Here is a 13,765-nt window from a genome sequence, read left to right on the forward strand (position 1 = left end):
TATGTTCCAGGCCTTTTGACACAAATTTTTTATCTGATCCTAATAAGAACCTGTGAGGTATGTGTGACTTTATGGATGGAGAAATAGAGAGTCAGAAAAATTAAGTGACTTGCTTAAAGTCACTTTGCTGGTAATTGACAGCAGGTTGAATCAAATCCAGGCTGATTGATTCAGCATATGAGCTCTTTCTACCCCACCTCTGCTTACATCTCTGGCTCCAGTCTTTGATGCCTGGCTAAGAAGAGTTTTCAGATGGGTAGAAAACCACTTCCTACTATACCAAGAATCCCTGCATGGAGGTAAAATGGAACATTCCTATTTCATCTGAAAAATCTTCAACACTTGCTTTAGGAAAAAAAAAATAATAATAAGGTGGGCAGATGGCATTATCTTTCTCTTTCTTCCTTCTCCCATCTGCCCTTAACCATTGTACAAAGGCAATTGTCCATTTCAGTGGGAAGACTCTATTATTGTGATGCCTCAAGACAGACTTAGCTTCTCTATTTCATTATTTTTTGAAGATATAAATGGGCTAAGTTCTTCAGCCTTTTCAGTTTCAAAATGAAAAGTTGACTCTTAAATTAAAGAGTATCAAAAGGCCAAAAAAAGAGCAGGAAAATATGAGATTCTTTTCATTTAGCTTTCAAGGGTTCAATGAATCATTTGGTTCTAGAGATATTTGAAGTATAGTTAGCAAATACCAAATCAAAGGAAAAAAAAAATGCCTTGAGCTACACAGTCATGGCTGCCACAGAGGTCAAAATGTCTGGGATGAAACATGGTCCATACTACGGCAGAAGAGAAATTGGGGCTTTTAAGACACCATAGTCTTGCTACTGTTTGAAAACCTGCCATTCCAGAAGGCCTCCCACAACTGGTCAGCCAGCTTGAACAGTCCTTGGTTCCTACCTGTTGACAGTCCTTGTGGGGCTGCCTGATGACAGCTAAAGCCCAAAGTTTCAGTTGCCTTCAGGGCAGTTTTGGGAGCTTCTGTTCCCTGCAGCTCTTTGAACTACAAAGGAGCATGTCATTTCCATCACTCCAGTACAAGCTCTGGAGAAACAAACTCTAGGTAAGGAGTTTTAACAAAAATGTATTTTCAGTATCAATTTTTGGAGCTTCCCAATAAAGGAACTTGGTTAGGGGACAGTGAGGGAAAGAATGATTTAATATGGATGTAAAACCACATATTATAAGGTGCTGGTGACTGTTGGTCACAGGGTGTTCAGCAGGAAGGACTTGGAGAGAGATGAAACAGGTCTTCAGGCTTCCCAGGCACACCTCCCCAAATGAATAGCATAACACTGAAGGATGTGAACAGGGAAAGAACTGGAATCTAAGTTACTTTGGAAAGTAGTGTCTTGACTGAATGATATAAGGCTAGAGACAAAAAGAACTGTACAAAAATAATGTACTTACCTTAGTAAATTTCTCACATGAGTGTAGATTCATAATTCAGAAACTATTTTCTGGAAGATCCTTTTGTGGAGCAGTGGTAATGAACCCAACTAGTATCCATGAAGATGCAGGTTCGATCCCTGGCCTCGCTCAGTGGGTTAAGGACCTAACATTGCTGTGAGCTGTGGTGTAGGTCACAGATGGGGCTCAGATCCTGTGTTGCTGTGGTTGTGGTGTAGACAGCAGCTACAGCTCCAATTCGACCTCTAGCCTGGGAACTTTCATATGCCTCAAGTACAGCCCTTAAAAAAAAAAAAAAAACACCAACAACAAATGAAACTATTTTCTATGTATACTGCAGCTAGGCAATAAAAAGGTATATATTGTAGACAATGACAGCCAGTTTTTCCACTGTCCATTGTAGAAAGAAGTTAAAATAACTGAGTAGTCTTCTTCTGAAGTGTCAATCTCATCACATGTCAGAAACATGACACCTAATACAACATGAGATCCTAAAGAGGATCCTGGAAACAGTAAAAGGACATTAATAACAAAACAAAAAAAAGCTGGATAATTTTAATAGTCTTTGGCTTCATTAATAGGATTGTTCCAATGTTGATTTCCTAAGTTTTGGTAACAGTACTATGATAATGTAAGCCCTAACCTTAAGGGAAGCTGTCTGAAGTATATACGGTAACCCTCTGTGCTATACTTGCAACTTTTCTATCCTTCTAAATTTTTTCTAAACAAAAAGATTTAAAACCTGAAGCAAAATGTATAAGAATATTAAAAGCACTCATCTTTGGATGGTGAAATCTAGACAGTTTTAATTTTCTGCTTTATACTTTTCTGTTTTCTAAAATTTCTACCATGAACATGAATATTTGAAAAAGATGTTTTTATTTTTGATCAGGAACTTCCTTATATGTGGCTTTGGTTGTGAAAAAAAAAATTAACCAATTTTTATTTTAAAAAATAATGCAAAAATTTTTATACTACATATTAGAAAGTATCTGAAAACTAACAGCAAAGGAGATTGGGCTTTAATAGGAAAAATTCCATGCCAGTGCATGTTGCTTTTACACAAAAAATTAAATTGTCATTGAGTCATCCTTTATGTGTTAATTACAAGCAGACTCTTATCATTTTTGAAAGCTGAAATGATCTCAGATAGTGTGTGAAAAGGCTGCTTTCACTCAAATAGTTGAAGAATGTCATGACGCTACTTTTAATATTATGCTCAACTATAACTCTATATTGTTTTCAATTTTCAAAGTATTATAAGTCCATAAAATATACTTATTTTTATAAAAGCTTACCTCTTTCTTGGAAGTTTGGAAGGGACTGTAGCTTTTCACAGTGTCTCCAAGTCATTATTTTGACGTTTTATTGCATAACTCTGTGGCTGTGATAGATGGGCCTGGAAGGAAGCCTGTTTCCTTTTAGGCTTCTGGACAAATGACAAGGAAAAGCTGAAATTTGCAGAACCAGGCTTCCACTGTTTTCATTACTTAGAATCTGAAGGGTCCACCTGAGAAAACACCTATATCTTGGTTTCTAAGTAATTTTATATATTTTTAAAAGTGAAGTAAATATAATTTCAGGAGAGTTGCTGAAAAAAACTGAGCAGCTAATCAGTGAATTAATGGAAGGCTGATGTGATAGAAAACCTAAATCAATCTTTTATCCTTGCTTTTTCCTATCCCCTCACATCTGGAACCACTTTTCACATTGTGAAAGAAGGATGTTCAATTTTTACTTTCAAAAGTTGAGCAAAGAAGATATGACAATATTATTACAGAGCTTTACTAAATAGGATATATTGCAAAGGTACCTATTTGTAGCATACATATGATATATAATATACATACATATATATAATATATAAATGTTCACAATAAGTGTGTAATGACAATTTAAACATAAGAATGCTCTAACGCCATCAACTCTATCTCCTAGGTAAGAAGAATGTAGGCAGGATCTATGAACAATAGCTTTCTGGGTAACTGTAAAAGAAAAGATGATTTTTATTATACTTTAAAATGTAAGAATTAGCTTAGTATGATAGTACTTGAGTTTGTTTCATATTTTATCCAATCATGATCATTTGTGGTTAATAAAAGTGTCATAATTTAATGGTGGCCACCTGGATACTCCAGTTCAGGCCCCTATAGATCTTTTTTCAAGGAATCATAACATGGAATTAAGGTTTGTTCACTGTTTACAGAGCTTTTGGCATCAAAGGTGATGGGACATTCTGCTTGAGAGTGACTTTGAATCTGTTCTAACCTGTACACTAGGCTAGTACTTGGGATATTTCTTGTCTTGAAAACATGTTTGTCTTCATACCTTTGAATTTTATGTAGGCTGAATCAGGAGACTGTTGCCTTGGTACTTGACAGGAATATTTGATCAAAGTGTTAGATGGAACTTAGTGGTAGAGCTTTGTCATTGCATATTTTAAAGACAATTTTATTTGGATGGTCTGTTTTATTTGGATGGCCTGTTTTCCTCAGAGTGATTTTTCAGTAAAGGTAATGAGACATGAAAAATACACAGACACCTCAAGGCGTGTCAAGTTGAAAACTTTTATAAGCAAAATTTTTGTTCAGCTCATCCTAGATAATTCAGCAACTTTGACTACCATCCTCTGAGATAAGTAACTGAATTCGAATGGTATTTAGGCTAAAAGGAATATATCTTTAGATCATTTATTTTGCTAAAACTTCAATATAGTACAGACAACTAACCTATTAATTAAATTCTAGAAAGCCAAACATAAAACTGGTTTTGAGTATTTTAGAACTGATGACCTATTCTAAGATTACACATTCCTAGGAAACTGTATTCATTTTTTTCCTCCTCTTTGAAAATATCTCAGGAAACTATACTTAACTTATTATATTAACAATGAATTCTCCCAAAGGCTCTTATTGGTTGCTATTGTACTCACTAGGTGGTAGTGGGTAAAAGAGTAGTGAGGCAAAAGTGTTGGAGGTTCTGTGAGGGCTTATTATGCCCTATCTCATTTTTTTTAAGGCAAGTTCCCAGATGAAGAATCAAACCTGTACCACAGAAGTGACAACACTGGATCCTCAACTGGTAGGCCACTAGGGAACTCCAGTGCCCCATCTCATTGAGTCAGCTTCCTACCCTTGCAATTCTATGGCCACTGACCAATTGGCCTTACTCCCAAGCTCTTTGCTTAGTTGACTCATCTCCATCCTCCCAATCTCAGCTTCTCAGAGAGGGCTTCTCTAACCATCTCATCCAAAATGGTCTCCTTAGTAACTCTCCCTCTGATTTCCCTACTTCTTTATCAAAATATGCTTGTTTCGATTATCTCTGGATTTAGCTTCTCTTTTGTTTGCTCTACACTTTATTGTGTCCCTCATGCCCAGCCAAGTGCATGCCACGTTGGGTGGCTTATTAAACATTTTGAAGAACAAAAGAATGAATGAGCCCTTCAACAGTCCACATATCACTTACATGTGGAATCCAATAAAAAAAAAAGATACAAAATAATTTATAAAACAGCAACAAACTCGTATATTTAGAAATCAAATTCAGGGTTACCAAAGAGAAAACCATGAGGGGAGGGATAAACTGGGAGGGCGGGATTAGCACATACACCCCATTACTATATAGAGAATAGATGGGTAACAAGGACCTACAGTATAGCCCAGGGAGGTCTACTCAGTGTTCTATAACAACCTATTTGGGGGAAAAGAATGGACATATGTATATCTATAGCTGATTCACTTTGCTGTAAAGGTGAAGCTAGTCAAACATTGTAAATCAACTATACCCCAATAAAATTTAAAAACATAACAAAAAAACCCAGCCCTGTGACAGAGATAAAGCTAACCCCAGTTCACAGAAAAGGAAACTGTGCTGGAAGAGATTACATGAATTGCTACCCAGCTAAAAACGGAAAAGCTAAAATTTAAACCTAAATGTTTCTGACGCAAACGTTTTCCTGCCCCACCAAAGCTTCAGTTAGTCAGCTTTTAAGACCTTTGGGTAATTGTCATAATATTATTACTCTTTCTACAGGCAATTGTTCTCCTATATTAACCTTGAATAAGCTGAATAGCACTGGAAAAATGTAAACGTTTAAAGCAGCTAACATAGCACATACGGTTTAAGCAATGAACGAGCAATTTATTTGGCTGTGAACTTTCTTTCCCCTAAGAACATTTAGCATTTTAGTGACAACTTGATATGACCCTTCAGATGTTTAGATCTTCCCTACACCTAGGCTATTTCATTCTTTCTCTAGGTACTCCCCTCAAACCATGGTCAGTTTTCAATAAAACAGAAGACATACTATAGCATAAATTTTCTGCCCTGACTTCATTATTAAATTGGGTAAAACTGAATTGAGGGGAAAAGTAGCATTTGTCTGCAAAGTATTTGTCTAATCAATAAACAAGTGTATTTCTGAAGAAATTGAAACTTCAAGTGATAATAGGGTTTTTAAATACTAGGGGTTCTTTGGTCTTGTATGTTACCCACTTAAAAATCTGTTTAGTAACATAATATGTTTCATGAAGTAGGTTTGTATAATCAGATATCACATTTCATTAGCCTTCTGTTTTCTGGTAGCATTTTTGCAGATATATGAATATTCATTATTCAGTGAATATATAATGACGTGAATATTGTCCCTGCAAAGCTCAAAGGAATAGCTGTTATATATCTAACGTAGTCTTGAATGCTGCTTACTAAGTATTTTTCTTTCTTTATAGGAACATGGGAAGATTTCCCTTCTTGCCTTCTGATATGTGGGTGGCTATGTGATAGACTTTGGCGATGAAGTGTAAACAGAATGTCACCTGTCTTTGCTGGACACAAGTGTAAAGCACTGTTTATCACATCCCATTTTTCTTCCTTCTGTGATTATGAAGCTCAAAGATGAGACCCGCTCAATGTCAGCACCGAAGATAACATAGAGCAGGGCTACCTAGACAACCTGTATTAGGTATGTGGCAAGAGCAAGAAATAGATTTTGGCATTTTAAGCCACTAAGAATGTTACAGTAGCATAACCAAGCTATCTATCTAGCTAGCTAGCTAATCTAGCTGTCTAGATATTTTAAAGCCAACAAAGAAACTTGCTGTTAATTATATCTCTTTTCAGTAACATTCAGATGACAAAAGTGGTTGCGAAGCAAACACAGTTGAGGTGGAGCCTAGGTGGTGAAATGGAAAAAAATGGACTTGATTAAAAGGTAATGAGATCTAGTTTTGACTTTACCACCACTTACCTCTGGGATCTTAGGCCATCTGATTCATGTAATGACCTCATAGTTTTATCACTTTTTAAATGGTGGTTTGGATCATAGTGCTCCCAAAGTCTCTTTCACAATCATTAGCTTAAAAAAACAAAACAAACAAAAAAAAACCTCTTTTTTACAGTTTCTTGTAATAACAGAAGCAGGTAAGTGTCAGAAATAATAACTTAACAACTTTAATTCTTATAGAATAAAAATTTACTGTCTTTAATGTTTCCTAATTGTCTTTTATGCAATTTATATTGTTATAGACTTAATTTTTTAAATGTTGATATTCTACTTATTAAATATATTTATCCTGTGAATTAAAATTTTATATTAATTTCCCACATATTTTATAGTTCTTAACTTTTTTTTTTTTTTGGCTTTTTAGTGCTGTACCTGTGATATATGGAAATTACCAGGCTAGGGGTTGAATCTGAGCTGCAGCTGCCAACCTACACCACAACCACAACACTGCAGGATTAGAGGCACTGAGTCTGCGACCTACACCACAGCTCACTGTAATACAAGGATCCTTAACCCACTGAGCAAGGCCAGGGATCGAACCAGCAGCCTCATGGATACTAATTAGGTCTGTTACTGCTGAGACACAATGGGAACTTCCTAGAGTTCTTAACTTTTAAAAAGCAATTTATCCAGATAATAAGCCCCACTGGATACTATTAAACTTGAAAACCTTCATCTAGCCTTTCAAAACATTTTGATAAAAGCTACATTCCCTTTCTCTCCCAAACGTATCTTAACTAATTACTTCTGCGTGCCAGTTATTTTTTTTTCTGAATTGTAAAATAGTCACACAGAAGTAACATAAAATAGCTCCAGGTAAGCAGCTAAAGGCAGTTGCATGGGTAAGGATTGTGCAGTTGTATGGCAATTAGGTAGCAGTAAAAGGAGAGAGCACACTTATGTTCTTTAGATAGAGCACTGGAGCCAGTAAACAATTCCTTCTTCCTTAATTAAGGAACAGATGTCCTCTTCTCATCTAGCACCTAGAATCCCAAATTCATAAAGATGGACTAAGAATCCACCTATAAGAAGGCATCTTCTTTCTTTCTTTTAAAAAAAGCGGAAGTGAAGTCATCATTTTAACATTATTCAGACATACAGAAACCTCTTGAAAGATACACTTTCCCATGCTCCCTCCTCTCAAAAAGAAACTATTAGACCTCATAGTTTGTAGAAGATATCGTCTCTATGACAAAATCCAATTGTGTTTCCAATAGGAATCATGACCAATGTTTTTACACATGGGCCCTTTGGAAAAGAAATATTTATTTGATTGAATCTTGCTTCCATTTAAGATTGAGAGTGTTTTAGACTTACAGACATAGGGAACAGACTTGTGGTTGCCAAGGAGGAGGGAGGGGGGAAGGAAGTGGGGTAGACTGGAGGTTTGTGGTTAGTAGAAGCAAATTATTACATTTAGAATGGATAAACAATGGGATCCTATGTACAGCACGGGGAACTATATCCAATCTCTTGGGAAAGACCATGATGGAAGATAATATAAAAAAAGGAGTATGTGTGTGTGTGTGTGTGTGTGTGTGTGTGTGTGTGTATGATGGGGTCACTTTACTGTATTGCAGAAATTGGCACAACATTGTAAATCAACTATACTTTAATAAAAAATAAATTATAATTTTTAAAAAGATTGAGAATGTTTTATTTTTATTCATCATTAAAATTTAAATTTCTCTTGATGACATCTCTGAATTAATGAGTGAAAGGAAATTTAAGGGAAGTTGCTGGTACATGTAGAGTCAGAATATTTTATGTAATAGAATATACACATATAGGAATATAATTATTTTTCCTTTTTTGCCCCTCTTCTTCAGCAAAGAGAGAACTTTTAGACTAGCATCCAATTTTCTTCCTGTAGAACCCTATGATGATATGAGCTTTTTAAATTACTTTAGCATATACGAGTTAGTCCATTTTATGTTTATGTACATCCCAGAAGGATATTCAAATGGTGAATCAGATCAGCAAATTCCCTAATCAGCTGCTACTTTTAAGTTACAGGAAGGTAACATCAGTGAATAAAAACATCATCAATTTCATACTCCCAAGAGGTAAGTTACCTAGTTAAAAATGAAAACTGCTTTTGTAATAAGAATGCACTATCTGAAAGACAAAGTGTATGATACAGCACTGTCAGATTTTGAGCCAAAGAGTCATCTGCAGCTGTTATGGTCTGCCTTGCTGTCGGCAGATATAATGGTTTATGTATCACCGAGACAAATTAGAAATACTTCTAATTACTAATAAATTACTCAATTATAAATTACTCAATTCACCCCATGACACAGAATTTTTTTCTTCTTCTACAAGTTAAAGTGGCAAGTAAGGTAAGAGGCCGTAGGCTCATTTTGTGTGTTTTCTCTTTCACTTATATTCTTATACTCTATTACTATAGTAATATTAAAGTTTCTATAGAACATGAACTTGAATCTCACATGGTAAGCTATAGCAGTAAGAATTTTATGCTAAGAAAATAGCTTTGGCTAACTTGAAGAGAAAATGAATCTCGTTGAAGGTTGCCCACATAGTCATTCTGGGAGCTTGGGGATCAAGAACAGAAAAGGGAGATGGACAAATGAAGGTTGGCTAGAGAGCAGGAAGCACATTCCTGACTCGTGAGCACTCTGGATGGTCACCACTGGCAGTGTCACTAGTGGACATCAAGCTTATTGTCTTTTGGTCTGTGCCAGACCATTCAACATGAGACACTCAGGCTGTGCCACTGGTCTCCACATCTACCTCTGTTCAATGACTGATGCTGAGGCTTCTGCTGTTAGTAGTCTCTCAGCTGCCCGCATCTTTTGAAGTCCTCGTTGGAAGTATCAACTGGTCAAGCCTGGATTCTGAGCCTATAGCCAGGTACCAGAAGGGCAGGAGGAGAGTGACTTCAGCCACTTTAGCTTCTGGGGTGGGAAGGAACACTGACACAGGCAGAGAATGCCCTGTAATAGGAAGTTCCTAGGTGCTGGCAACCAATGTCCACTTGAAAGCCTAGCCATGGGAGTTTTCAGTGCAATGGCAAGGACATACAACCAACTGAAAGGTGCATTATATATATTTTTATTTAAAAATACGCTTCTATTGCCTGAAAATAGTGGAATTTCCCCCCAAATGTCATGTCACAAATTAGTAAACTTCAGCTTAATATGATCTCTTAATTGTCATAAATTTGTCATTTTTTTTTTCTTTTGGCTGCACATGCGGCATATGGACGTTCCCTGGCCAGAGATCAAATCCATGCCTCATCAGCAACCCGAGCCACTGTAGAGACAATACTGGATCTTTAACCTGCTGTGCCACAGCAGAAATTCCCTAAATGTGTGTCCTCTTTTAATTATGGTTGCACAAAAATCAGTAGATAGATTCAATTTCTTTTTAAAATTTATTTTGAGAATGTATGATGTATTTCTGAGTGATCTAAATTATGTATTAAAGTTATGCCTTCTTTTGTGTTTTCAGATTGCATTCATTCACTCAGTAAATAGTTATCGAGCATGTGGTCACTGGGAATAGACCAAATCACACAACCATCAGCCCTAATTCTTATCGAACTGATCATTTACTTTGCCTACACTTATATCCAGTTTCAATCCTGGGTTCCTTTGACCCCTCAACTTCAGGTGTGGGAGTAAAGAACAGCAGAGTCTTTTCCAGCTATTTCTGGGGGGTTTACTGCTGGTCTGCTCATCTGTGAAACTGGTACAAGGGCTGATGTTAAAAGTGAGTGAAACAAGTCTTCTTAAACTGCCATAATCCTATATATTTTTCCCAGATTTGACTTTCCAACTATGTTTATTACTGTTTTTAAGGATCTTATTTCTTGTACTTGTAGGTACAAGGCTTTGAAGAGGAGCAGTGGACTTGAACCATACTATCTCTTTGCACAAGAGCAGGTGACATAAGTACATGAATTTGGGGCATAAATTTAAGCTGTTTCTCTCTGATCCCTGTTCCCATTAGTCCTCACCTGTGTGTCTGGAGTGGTGCTATTTTCATCTCCATTATGGAGTTCCTAGATTGGGGGGTTATTTCATAAGCCATTTACACCCATTTTTCTTAGTCTGTAAGATCTAAGAAGAGGGCAAGAAACAGCTCGCATTTGCAAGAACATGGCCTAACAAATTAGGTACTTTTTTTCTTTAAAATATTTTTCTTATGTTCATCTTCGTTGCACATTCAATTTTCCTTTTACTAAGGAAATACACTTGATTTATTTTCTTCATCTTTAATGTTTTGCACTTTTAATATTCTGTGCCTAGCTGTGGGACGTGGCTTCTTTATAACCTGTTTGCATCATAGTGTGGCCTATCAATCTGAGCACTTGTGTAATTTTTATTCATTATCGCTTCAAAACTTGCCTCATTTCCATTTTCTCCATTTTTCCTTTAGGAATATTAGATATATGTTGGAATCCTCATTTTTCAAGTCACTATAAATTCTATAATCCAGTGAACAGACCAGAAATTTTTAGCTCTGAAGATTTATGGTAGACTTAAAGAGCAGAGTTATGAGGTTGCTAATATTTTATCACTTGCCTTTCATGAATGAGAATGCACCACTTATTCAGAAAGAGCTAAAATAAAGCTCCTATTTCCTCTGATTTCCTTTTTCAAGAGATAGCAAGGTAACAGATATGAAGAAAAGGCGATGAGTGTACTCTCAATGACAGTGAGATGTGGACAACCCAGAAATGCTATAGTGACTGGGTATGCCAAACTGCTTCCAACCCTGTGTAATGTCCCATTCTCTGACCTGAATAAGTCCTTGATCTACATGCCAATGAAAGTTCCTGGTAAATAAGAAGCCACCACTTACATTAATGGCTCAGTGGGTTATACATCTTGTCATTGTAGGGCTTTTGGTGATATACAAATATTGTGGCTAAGAACAGAGGTCAAGTCTAATTACTCAGAAACAGGGGGAAATGTTAAAACAAAACAAAACAAAACAAAAAATAGGTTTTCTGTAATAGAATGCCCTACCTACCTGATTAACTTGGATCAGAGATGTTGATAAACCTCTTATGTTTTGAAGTGGGATTGGTGATGGAAGCAGAGGAATATTAAATGGCTTTCTTCACTGCCTCTACCCTGTTGTGCCTTGTGGCATCCGTTCTTGACCTCTTAGGCAGAACATTCAATTTTAGCCCATTTTCCTTCAGCTTTATAAAGTGAAAAATATAAGAAGTTTAATTAGCAATAATTTTCGGCCCCTATTTAACATAATGGCTACAGTACTGTGCTTCTGATATTCAGAGAAGCTCAGCTGATAACTGAACTTGGAATGCCATTAACCATGTCACATATTTTTATTAAGGATTTTCTATGGCCTCTGGGATTTTAGTGAGAGATAATAAAAGAGATATGTTCTCTAGTAGGAAACGTAGTTTACTCACCAAACACTTCTTGAGATCTATGATTGTGCCAAGTGCTCTAGGGAAAACACAGGTATTTAGTGTAAGGTCACTTGTGTTGGCAGATGCCATGTCCTCGGTGCTCAGTTTCCACTGAACCTTTGAAAAAGGTCATTTTTATGGCAATTTTAAGGATGAAAATGTGTAATCAATAAAAAGAATGTACATCCGTTGATCTCCCTTAAGAAGCTATCTGTGTGAGTTCTAACTATTTTAGAACTACTGTAAAAGTAAATTTAAATTATTTAGTTATGAGAAGCTACAGGCATGGCACCCACCCCAACCCTACCCTACCCCCAAAATGAGAAGCAAACGCAAAGAGAGTTTAAGGGAGCTGACTAGCTTACACCAGTCGAAAGTTTGCTTGTCTTTAAAGCAATAAGCTAGGAGAGAATCCATTAAATATGGAAGGAATTTTAATCTAATAGTGTGATTTCTTTAACAAAAGTCATCATATTTGTTCTGCATAGAATTGGTGTGTGTGCGCGCGCGCGCGTGTATGCGTGCACATGCAAACAAAAAACTCACCTTTCAAATAATGTTTAAATAATTTAAATATAAATATACATTAATATGAAATTAAAACTGTTTTTCTTTTTAGGGCTGCACCTGCAGCATACAGCATATGGAAGTTCCCGGGCTAGGAGTAAAATTGGAGCTATAGCTGCCGGCCTATGCCACAGCCACAGCAATGCAGGATCCAAACCCCATCTGAGACCTACACCACAGCTTGCAGTAACACGGGAGACTATGTCAGGTTCTTAGCCCACTGAGTCACAATGTGAACTCCGGAAATTAAAACATTTCAAAGGACTGTTTGTGAAGACACTGAGCATTAAATCTGTCTATAAGGAGACTAAAGCATTTCATTCCAATAAATTTTCCAAAATACAGGTTATCTAATGTAACAATTATACTCCAGTTTCCTTGAAAGTAAAAAAGCTTATATTACATGCTTTAATGCCAATGGATTTTTCAATAATGCAGAAAGCTTAATAAATTATCACCATCTAAGACTATTTATTCATTAATGAGATGAAGTTGGAGAGGAATACTTATAAAATACGTATAAATGACAAAGTTTTTCATTACACATTAATATCTGTTTTATCTGGACTTTTATTTCAACTATGCTATGATTTTTCCTGTCCCTTCCAAAATTCATTGTAGTCATGAGAAAATTCATAAATACTGATAAAGTCAGATTCAACTGTCTGCTCTCATGTGAATCACACCATGATTGTAGATCTTTGAAAAAGGACAGATAGGAAGAGTTTTTATACAATTTTGCATATTAAACTGATCCTTGCTGAAGTTGCAAAGTTGACTTAATTAGTAAAAAGAAATTTAAACATTAGTTTTTCTTTTTGAGTGTCATAAATTCTTTGTAGAATACTAACTTTTTTTTTTGTCTTTTTGCCTTTTCTAGGGCCGCTTTCTGCGGCATATGGAGGTTCCCAGGCTAGGAGTTGAATTGGAGCTGTAGCCTCATGGTTCCTAGTTGGATTCGTTAATCACTGCGCCACGACGGGAACTCCTCTATTAAAATTTAAGTGAGGGATTCTCATTTAGGAAAAAAATAACTTCTACATTTTTTAAAAGGATATTTATCATCAATATAACCAGTGTTGTAC

At 36.2% G+C, this 13,765-nt stretch overlaps 1 long non-coding RNA gene across 1 annotated transcript; it reads right to left on the minus strand.

The window, feature by feature from the left end:
* Positions 1–2,688: 2,688 nt before the first annotated feature.
* On the minus strand, positions 2,689–11,933 carry LOC125111314 (uncharacterized). The gene is made up of 3 exons (XR_007130855.1): positions 11,705–11,933; positions 6,668–6,775; positions 2,689–2,929 (listed from the first exon to the last, which is right to left on the minus strand). It is a non-coding gene; the product is annotated as an uncharacterized LOC125111314 (long non-coding RNA).
* Positions 11,934–13,765: the final 1,832 nt, after the last annotated feature.

Source organism: Phacochoerus africanus, chromosome 11 (genome assembly GCF_016906955.1).
Source record: "Phacochoerus africanus isolate WHEZ1 chromosome 11, ROS_Pafr_v1, whole genome shotgun sequence".
Classification (NCBI taxonomy): Eukaryota; Metazoa; Chordata; class Mammalia; order Artiodactyla; family Suidae; genus Phacochoerus; species Phacochoerus africanus.